Source organism: Cololabis saira, unplaced genomic scaffold (genome assembly GCF_033807715.1).
Source record: "Cololabis saira isolate AMF1-May2022 unplaced genomic scaffold, fColSai1.1 scf030, whole genome shotgun sequence".
In the NCBI taxonomy this organism is placed as follows: Eukaryota; Metazoa; Chordata; class Actinopteri; order Beloniformes; family Belonidae; genus Cololabis; species Cololabis saira.
In genome coordinates, this window is record NW_026906194.1 from 145,001 (window position 1) to 155,624 (window position 10,624).

Below are 10,624 nucleotides of genomic sequence, written 5' to 3' on the forward strand. Positions count from 1 at the left end.
GGTTTTTGAGGTTGTTGAGTTGTTGTTAGGGTTTGGTGGTGGAAGCTCCTGAGGTGTGGTGGTGATGCTGCTGGGGTCTGGTGGTGCAGCTAGAGGGGTCTGGTGGTGGAAGCTCCTGGGGTCTGGTGATGGAAGCTCCTGGGGTGTGGTGGTGGAAGCTCCTGGGTTCTGGTGGTGATGCTGCTGGGGTCTGGTGCTGATGCTGCTGGGGTCTGGTGGTGGAAGCTCCTGGGGTCTGGTGGTGGAAGCTCCTGAGGTCTGGTGGTGGAAGCTCCTGGGGTCTGGTGGTGGAAGCTCCTGGGGTCTGGTGGTGGAAGCTCCTGGGGTCTGGTGGTGGAAGCTCCTGGGGTCTGGTGCTGATGCTGCTGGGGTCTGGTGGTGGAGCTAGTGGGGTCTGGTGTTGGAAGCTCCTGGGGTCTGGTGGTGGAGCTAGTAGGGTCTGGTGGTGGATGGGGTCTGGTGGTGATGCTGCTGTGGTCTGGTGGTGGAGCTAGTGGGGTCTTGTGGTGGATGGGGTCTGGTGGTAATGCTGCTGGGGTCTGGTGGTGGAGCTAGTAGGGTCTGGTGGTGGATGGGGTCTGGTGGTAATGCTGCTGGGGTCTGGTGGTGGAGCTAGTGGGGTCTGGTGGTGATGCTGCTGGGGTCTGGTGGAAGCTCCTGGGGTCTGGTGGTGGAAGCTCCTGAGGTCTGGTGGTGGAAGCTCCTGGGGTCTGGTGGTGATGCTGCTGGGGTATGGTGGTGGAGCTAGTGGGGTCTGGTGTTGGAAGCTCCTGGGGTCTGGTGGTGGAGCTAGTGGGGTCTGGTGTTAATGCTGCTGGGGTTTGGTGGTGGAGCTAGTGACTTACATGTTTTGAAAAAGGCGGGCATGACGAAAAGACCCTGCAAAAAATCTCTGTAATATGTTTCTTTTTTTCCTGTAAAGTTGGACATTTGAAAGATTAGGTAAATGGGGAATTACTGGCTTTTAATCAGTTGTGGAACTGCAACGAAATTCATTTCTGCATAAGACCCAATGCGAGAAAGAGATGGTCGACCTTCCTGTGCCGAGCACCAAGAAGAGGATTAGAGGGGTTTTCTAAGTCCAAATAATATTATTGCAGTAATACATGTTTCCGCCCAGTTTCGAACAGGGGACCTTTCGCGTGTTAGGCGAACGTGATAACCACTACACTACGAAAACTTGCATGCTTTGAAAATGGCGGGCGTAACGAAAAAAAAATCCTATCTTCAAATCATTCATGTTAGAAATAAATGTGTGATTTCATATAAGTTGTCCTGGTGCGGTAAAATTAAAAATCATCCATGGGTATTACCATGCTGGGTAGAAAATACAAAATGTACCACAAGGGAAGCCAACTGATTACTTTTGAAAGACAGTACTGGATATGATTAATAACTGCAAATTAGGCAGTCGTCTTGTTTCAGGTACAAAATGACTGTTTCTCGCTGAGAAAATGCCAAAAAGCGGATTTCTGTCATAACATTGTTTTACCTTCTGATTTTTTAAGGCAAGCTATTGAAAACGTTAGAAAATTGGAAAAAGGAGTCTATGTAGTTGATTTGAGAGACTCATTTCATTATTGGACTCACCAAACCACTTACAGTGTTTCAGGTACAAAATGACTGTTTCTCGCTGAGAAAATGCAAAAAAGCGGATTTCTGTCATAACATTGATTTACCTTCTGATTTTTTAAGGCAAGCTATTGAAAACGTCAGAAAATTGGAGAAAGGAGTCTATGTAGTTGATTTGAGGGACTCATTTCATTATTGGACTCACCAAACCACTTACAGTGTTTCAGGTACAAAATGACCGTTTCTCGCTGAGAAAATGCCAAAAAACGGATTTCTGTAATAACATTGTTTTACCTTCTGATTTTTTAAGGCAAGCTATCGAAAACGTTAGAAAATTGGAAAAAGGAGTCTATGTAGTTGATTTGAGAGACTCATTTCATTATTGGACTCACCAAACCACTTACAGTGTTTCAGGTACAAAATGACTGTTTCTCGCTGAGAAAATGCAAAAAAGCGGATTTCTGTCATAACATTGATTTACCTTCTGATTTTTTAAGGCAAGCTATTGAAAACGTCAGAAAATTGGAGAAAGGAGTCTATGTAGTTGATTTGAGGGACTCATTTCATTATTGGACTCACCAAACCACTTACAGTGTTTCAGGTACAAAATGACCGTTTCTCGCTGAGAAAATGCCAAAAAGCGGATTTCTGTCATAACATTGATTTACCTTCTGATTTTTTAAGGCAAGCTATTGAAAACGTCAGAAAATTGGAGAGAGGAGTCTATGTAGTTGATTTGAGGGACTCATTTCATTATTGGACTCACCAAACCACTTACAGTGTTTCAGGTACAAAATGACCGTTTCTCGCTGAGAAAATGCCAAAAAGCGGATTTCTGTCATAACATTGTTTTACCTTCTGATTTTTTAAGGCAAGCTATTGAAAACTTAGAAAATTGGAAAAAGGAGTCTATGTAGTTGATTTGAGAGACTCATTTCATTATTGGACTCACCAAACCACTTACAGTGTTTCAGGTACAAAATGACTGTTTCTCGCTGAGAAAATGCCAAAAAGCGGATTTCTGTCATAACATTGATTTACCTTCTGATTTTTTAAGGCAAGCAATTGAAAACGTCAGAAAATTGGAGAAAGGAGTCTATGTAGTTGATTTGAGGGACTCATTTCATTATTGGACTCACCAAACCACTTACAGTGTTTCAGGTACAAAATGACCGTTTCTCGCTGAGAAAATGCCAAAAAGCGGATTTCTGTCATAACATTGATTTACCTTCTGATTTTTTAAGGCAAGCTATTGAAAACGTTAGAAAATTGGAGAAAGGTGTCTATGTAGTTGATTTGAGCGACTCATTTCATTATTGGACTCACCAAACCACTTACAGTGTTTCAGGTACAAAATGACTGTTTCTCGCTGAGAAAATGCCAAAAAGCGGATTTCTGTCATAACATTGATTTACCTTCTGATTTTTCAAGGCAAGCTATTGAAAACGTCAGAAAATTGGAGAAATGAGTCTATGTAGTTGATTTGAGAGACTCATTTCATTATTGGACTCACCAAACCACTTACAGTGTTTCAGGTACAAAATGACTGTTTCTCGCTGAGAAAATGCCAAAAAGCGGATTTCTGTCATAACATTGATTTACCTTCTGATTTTTCAAGGCAAGCTATTGAAAACGTCAGAAAATTGGAGAAAGGAGTCTATGTAGTTGATTTGAGAGACTCATTTCATTATTGGACTCACCAAACCACTTACAGTGTTTCAGGTACAAAATGACCGTTTCTCGCTGAGAAAATGCCAAAAAGCGGATTTCTTTAATAGCATTGATTTACCTTCTGATTTTTCAAGGCAAGCTATTGAAAACGTCAGAAAATTGGAGAAAGGAGTCTATGTAGTTGATTTGAGAGACTCATTTCATTATTGGACTCACCAAACCACTTACAGTGTTTCAGGTACAAAATGACTGTTTCTCGCTGAGAAAATGCCAAAAAGCGGATTTCTGTCATAACATTGATTTACCTTCTGATTTTTTAAGGCAAGCTATTGAAAACGTCAGAAAATTGGAGAAAGGAATCTATGTAGTTGATTTGAGGGACTCATTTCATTATTGGACTCTCCAAACCACTTACAGTGTTTCAGGTACAAAATGACTGTTTCTCGCTGAGAAAATGCCAAAAAGCGGATTTCTGTCATAACATTGATTTACCTTCTGATTTTTTAAGGCAAGCTATTGAAAACGTTAGAAAATTGCAGAAAGGTGTCTATGTAGTTGATTTGAGAGACTCATTTCATTATTGGACTCACCAAACCACTTACAGTGTTTCAGGTACAAAATGACTGTTTCTCGCTGAGAAAATGCCAAAAAGCGGATTTCTGTCATAACATTGTTTTACCTTCTGATTTTTTAAGGCAAGCTATTGAAAACTTAGAAAATTGGAAAAAGGAGTCTATGTAGTTGATTTGAGAGACTCATTTCATTATTGGACTCACCAAACCACTTACAGTGTTTCAGGTACAAAATGACTGTTTCTCGCTGAGAAAATGCCAAAAAGCGGATTTCTGTCATAACATTGATTTACCTTCTGATTTTTTAAGGCAAGCTATTGAAAACATCAGAAAATTGGAGAAAGGAGTCTATGTAGTTGATTTGAGGGACTCATTTCATTATTGGACTCACCAAACCACTTACAGTGTTTCAGGTACAAAATGACCGTTTCTCGCTGAGAAAATGCCAAAAAGCGGATTTCTGTAATAACATTGTTTTACCTTCTGATTTTTTAAGGCAAGCTATTGAAAACGTCAGAAAATTGGAGAAAGGAGTCTATGTAGTTGATTTGAGGGACTCATTTCATTATTGGACTCACCAAACCACTTACAGTGTTTCAGGTACAAAATGACTGTTTCTCGCTGAGAAAATGCCAAAAAGCGGATTTCTGTCATAACATTGATTTACCTTCTGATTTTTTAAAGCAAGCTATTGAAAACGTCAGAAAATTGGAGAAAGGAGTCTATGTAGTTGATTTGAGGGACTCATTTCATTATTGGACTCTCCAAACCACTTACAGTGTTTCAGGTACAAAATGACTGTTTCTCGCTGAGAAAATGCCAAAAAGCGGATTTCTGTCATAACATTGATTTACCTTCTGATTTTTTAAGGCAAGCTATTGAAAACGTTAGAAAATTGCAGAAAGGTGTCTATGTAGTTGATTTGAGAGACTCATTTCATTATTGGACTCACCAAACCACTTACAGTGTTTCAGGTACAAAATGACTGTTTCTCGCTGAGAAAATGCCAAAAAGCGGATTTCTGTCATAACATTTATTTACCTTCTGATTTTTTAAGGCAAGCTATTGAAAACGACAGAAAATTGGAGAAAGGAGTCTATGTAGTTGATTTGAGGGACTGATTTCATTATTGGACTCACCAAACCACTTACAGTGTTTCAGGTACAAAATGACCGTTTCTCGCTGAGAAAATGCCAAAAAGCGGATTTCTGTAATAACATTGTTTTACCTTCTGATTTTTTAAGGCAAGCTATTGAAAACGTCAGAAAATTGGAGAAAGGAGTCTATGTAGTTGATTTGAGGGACTCATTTCATTATTGGACTCACCAAACCACTTACAGTGTTTCAGGTACAAAATTACTTTTTCTCGCTGAGAAAATGCCAAAAAGCGGATTTCTGTCATAACATTGATTTACCTTCTGATTTTTTAAGGCAAGCTATTGAAAAACGTTAGAAAATTGCAGAAAGGTGTCTATGTAATTGATTTGAGAGACTAATTTCATTATTGGACTCACCAAACCACTTACAGTGTTTCAGGTACAAAATGACTGTTTCTCGCTGAGAAAATGCCAAAAAGCGGATTTCTGTCATAACATTGATTTACCTTCTGATTTTTCAAGGCAAGCTATTGAAAACGTCAGAAAATTGGAGAAAGGAGTCTATGTAGTTGATTTGAGGTACTCATTTCATTATTGGACTCACCAAACCACTTACAGTGTTTCAGGTACAAAATGACCGTTTCTCGCTGAGAAAATGCCAAAAAGTGGATTTCTGTAATAACATTGATTTACCTTCTGATTTTTCAAGGCAAGCTATTGAAAACGTCAGAAAATTGGAGAAAGGAGTCTATGTAGTTGATTTGAGAGACTCATTTCATTATTGGACTCACCAAACCACTTACAGTGTTCCAGGTACAAAATGACCGTTTCTCGCTGAGAGAATGCCAAAAAGCGGATTTCTGTAATAACATTGTTTTACCTTCAAATTTTTTAAGGCAAGCTATTGAAAACGTCAGAAAATTGGAGAAAGGAGTCTATGTAGTTGATTTGAGGGACTCATTTCATTATTGGACTCACCAAACCACTTACAGTGTTTCAGGTACAAAATGACCGTTTCTCGCTGAGAAAATGCCAAAAAGCGGATTTCTGTAATAACATTGATTTACCTTCTGATTTTTCAAGGCAAGCTATTGAAAACGTCAGAAAATTGGAGAAAGGAGTCTATGTAGTTGATTTGAGAGACTCATTTCATTATTGGTCTCACCAAACCACTTACAGTGTTTCAGGTACAAAATGACTGTTTCTCGCTGAGAAAATGCCAAAAAGCGGATTTCTGTCATAACATTGATTTACCTTCTGATTTTTTAAGGCAAGCTATTGAAAACATCAGAAAATTGGAGAAAGGAGTCTATGTAGTTGATTTGAGGGACTCATTTCATTATTGGACTCACCAAACCACTTACAGTGTTTCAGGTACAAAATGACCGTTTCTCGCTGAGAAAATGCCAAAAAGCGGATTTCTGTAATAACATTGTTTTACCTTCTGATTTTTTAAGGCAAGCTATTGAAAACGTCAGAAAATTGGAGAAAGGAGTCTATGTAGTTGATTTGAGGGACTCATTTCATTATTGGACTCACCAAACCACTTACAGTGTTTCAGGTACAAAATGACTGTTTCTCGCTGAGAAAATGCCAAAAAGCGGATTTCTGTCATAACATTGATTTACCTTCTGATTTTTTAAAGCAAGCTATTGAAAACGTCAGAAAATTGGAGAAAGGAGTCTATGTAGTTGATTTGAGGGACTCATTTCATTATTGGACTCTCCAAACCACTTACAGTGTTTCAGGTACAAAATGACTGTTTCTCGCTGAGAAAATGCCAAAAAGCGGATTTCTGTCATAACATTGATTTACCTTCTGATTTTTTAAGGCAAGCTATTGAAAACGTTAGAAAATTGCAGAAAGGTGTCTATGTAGTTGATTTGAGAGACTCATTTCATTATTGGACTCACCAAACCACTTACAGTGTTTCAGGTACAAAATGACTGTTTCTCGCTGAGAAAATGCCAAAAAGCGGATTTCTGTCATAACATTTATTTACCTTCTGATTTTTTAAGGCAAGCTATTGAAAACGACAGAAAATTGGAGAAAGGAGTCTATGTAGTTGATTTGAGGGACTGATTTCATTATTGGACTCACCAAACCACTTACAGTGTTTCAGGTACAAAATGACCGTTTCTCGCTGAGAAAATGCCAAAAAGCGGATTTCTGTAATAACATTGTTTTACCTTCTGATTTTTTAAGGCAAGCTATTGAAAACGTCAGAAAATTGGAGAAAGGAGTCTATGTAGTTGATTTGAGGGACTCATTTCATTATTGGACTCACCAAACCACTTACAGTGTTTCAGGTACAAAATTACTTTTTCTCGCTGAGAAAATGCCAAAAAGCGGATTTCTGTCATAACATTGATTTACCTTCTGATTTTTTAAGGCAAGCTATTGAAAAACGTTAGAAAATTGCAGAAAGGTGTCTATGTAATTGATTTGAGAGACTAATTTCATTATTGGACTCACCAAACCACTTACAGTGTTTCAGGTACAAAATGACTGTTTCTCGCTGAGAAAATGCCAAAAAGCGGATTTCTGTCATAACATTGATTTACCTTCTGATTTTTCAAGGCAAGCTATTGAAAACGTCAGAAAATTGGAGAAAGGAGTCTATGTAGTTGATTTGAGGTACTCATTTCATTATTGGACTCACCAAACCACTTACAGTGTTTCAGGTACAAAATGACCGTTTCTCGCTGAGAAAATGCCAAAAAGCGGATTTCTGTAATAACATTGTTTTACCTTCTGATTTTTTAAGGCAAGCTATTGAAAACGTCAGAAAATTGGAGAAAGGAGTCTATGTAGTTGATTTGAGGGACTCATTTCATTATTGGACTCACCAAACCACTTACAGTGTTTCAGGTACAAAATTACTTTTTCTCGCTGAGAAAATGCCAAAAAGCGGATTTCTGTCATAACATTGATTTACCTTCTGATTTTTTAAGGCAAGCTATTGAAAAACGTTAGAAAATTGCAGAAAGGTGTCTATGTAATTGATTTGAGAGACTAATTTCATTATTGGACTCACCAAACCACTTACAGTGTTTCAGGTACAAAATGACTGTTTCTCGCTGAGAAAATGCCAAAAAGCGGATTTCTGTCATAACATTGATTTACCTTCTGATTTTTCAAGGCAAGCTATTGAAAACGTCAGAAAATTGGAGAAAGGAGTCTATGTAGTTGATTTGAGGTACTCATTTCATTATTGGACTCACCAAACCACTTACAGTGTTTCAGGTACAAAATGACCGTTTCTCGCTGAGAAAATGCCAAAAAGTGGATTTCTGTAATAACATTGATTTACCTTCTGATTTTTCAAGGCAAGCTATTGAAAACGTCAGAAAATTGGAGAAAGGAGTCTATGTAGTTGATTTGAGAGACTCATTTCATTATTGGACTCACCAAACCACTTACAGTGTTCCAGGTACAAAATGACCGTTTCTCGCTGAGAGAATGCCAAAAAGCGGATTTCTGTAATAACATTGTTTTACCTTCAAATTTTTTAAGGCAAGCTATTGAAAACGTCAGAAAATTGGAGAAAGGAGTCTATGTAGTTGATTTGAGGGACTCATTTCATTATTGGACTCACCAAACCACTTACAGTGTTTCAGGTACAAAATGACTGTTTCTCGCTGAGAAAATGCCAAAAAGCGGATTTCTGTAATAACATTGTTTTACCTTCTGAATTTTTAAGGCAACCTATTGAAAACGTCAGAAAATTGGAGAAAGGAGTCTATGTAGTTGATTTGAGGGACTCATTTCATTATTGGACTCACCAAACCACTTACAGTGTTTCAGGTACAAAATGACTGTTTCTCGCTGAGAAAATGCCAAAAAGCGGATTTCTGTCATAACATTGATTTACCTTCTGATTTTTTAAGGCAAGCTATTGAAAACCTTAGAAAATTGGAGAAAGGTGTCTATGTAGTTGATTTGAGAGACTCATTTCATTATTGGACTCACCAAACCACTTACAGTGTTTCAGGTACAAAATGACTGTTTCTCGCTGAGAAAATGCCAAAAAGCGGATTTCTGTCATAACATTGATTTACCTTCTGATTTTTTAAGGCAAGCTATTGAAAACGTTAGAAAATTGCAGAAAGGTGTCTATGTAGTTGATTTGAGAGACTCATTTCATTATTGGACTCACCAAACCACTTACAGTGTTTCAGGTACAAAATGACCGTTTCTCGCTGAGAAAATGCCAAAAAGCGGATTTCTGTAATAACATTGTTTTACCTTCTGATTTATTAAGGCAAGCTATTGAAAACGTCAGAAAATTGGAAAAAGGAGTCTATGTAGTTGATTTGAGAGACTCATTTCATTATTGGACTCACCAAACCACTTACAGTGTTTCAGGTACAAAATGACTGTTTCTCGCTGAGAAAATGACAAAAAGCGGATTTCTGTCATAACATTGATTTACCTTCTGATTTTTCAAGGCAAGCTATTGAAAATGTTAGAAAATTGGAGAAAGGTGTCTTTGTAGTTGATTTGAGAGACTCATTTCATTATTGGACTCACCAAACCACTTACAGTGTTTCAGGTACAAAATGACTGTTTCTCGCTGAGAAAATGCCAAAAACGGATTTCTGTCATAACATTGATTTACCTTCTGATTTTTTAAGGCAAGCTATTGAAAACGTTAGAAAATTGGAGAAAGGTGTCTATGTAGTTGATTTGAGAGATTCATTTCATTATTGGACTCACCAAACCACTTACAGTGTTTCAAGTACAAAATGACTGTTTCTCGCTGAGAAAATGCCAAAAAGCAGATTTCTGTCATAACATTGATTTACCTTCTGATTTTTCAAGGCAAGCTATTGAAAACGTCAGAAAATTGGAGAAAGGAGTCTATGTAGTTGATTTGAGAGACTCATTTCATTATTGGACTCACCAAACCACTTACAGTGTTTCAGGTACAAAATGACAGTTTCTCGCTGAGAAAATGCCAAAAAGCGGATTTCTGTCATAACATTGATTTACCTTCTGATTTTTCAAGGCAAGCTATTGAAAATGTTAGAAAATTGGAGAAAGGTGTCTTTGTAGTTGATTTGAGAGACTCATTTCATTATTGGACTCACCAAACCACTTACAGTGTTTCAGGTACAAAATGACTGTTTCTCGCTGAGAAAATGCCAAAAAGCGGATTTCTGTCATAACATTGATTTACCTTCTGATTTTTCAAGGCAAGCTATTGAAAACGTCAGAAAATTGGAGAAAGGAATCTAAGTAGTTGATTTGAGAGACTCATTTCATTATTGGACTCACCAAACCACTTACAGTGTTTCAGGTACAAAATGACTGTTTCTCGCCTAGAAAATGCCAAAAAGCGGATTTCTGTAATAACATTGTTTTACCTTCTGAATTTTTAAGGCAACCTATTGAAAACGTCAGAAAATTGGAGAAAGGAGTCTATGTAGTTGATTTGAGGGACTCATTTCATTATTGGACTCACCAAACCACTTACAGTGTTTCAGGTACAAAATGACTGTTTCTCGCTGAGAAGCTGCCAAAAAGCGGATTTCTGTCATAACATTGATTTACCTTCTGATTTTTCAAGGCAAGCTATTGAAAACGTCAGAAAATTGGAGAAAGGAGTCTATGTAGTTGATTTGAGGGACTCATTTCATTATTGGACTCACCAAACCGCTTACAGTGTTTCAGGTACAAAATGACTGTTTCTCACTGAGAAAATGCCAA

General features: G+C 37.9%; 1 non-coding gene across 1 annotated transcript; it reads right to left on the reverse strand.

Annotated features, from left to right (window-relative positions):
* Window positions 1-1,107: 1,107 nt before the first annotated feature.
* Window positions 1,108-1,180, reverse strand: trnav-aac (transfer RNA valine (anticodon AAC)). The gene has a single exon. It is a non-coding gene; the product is annotated as a tRNA-Val (tRNA).
* Window positions 1,181-10,624: the final 9,444 nt, after the last annotated feature.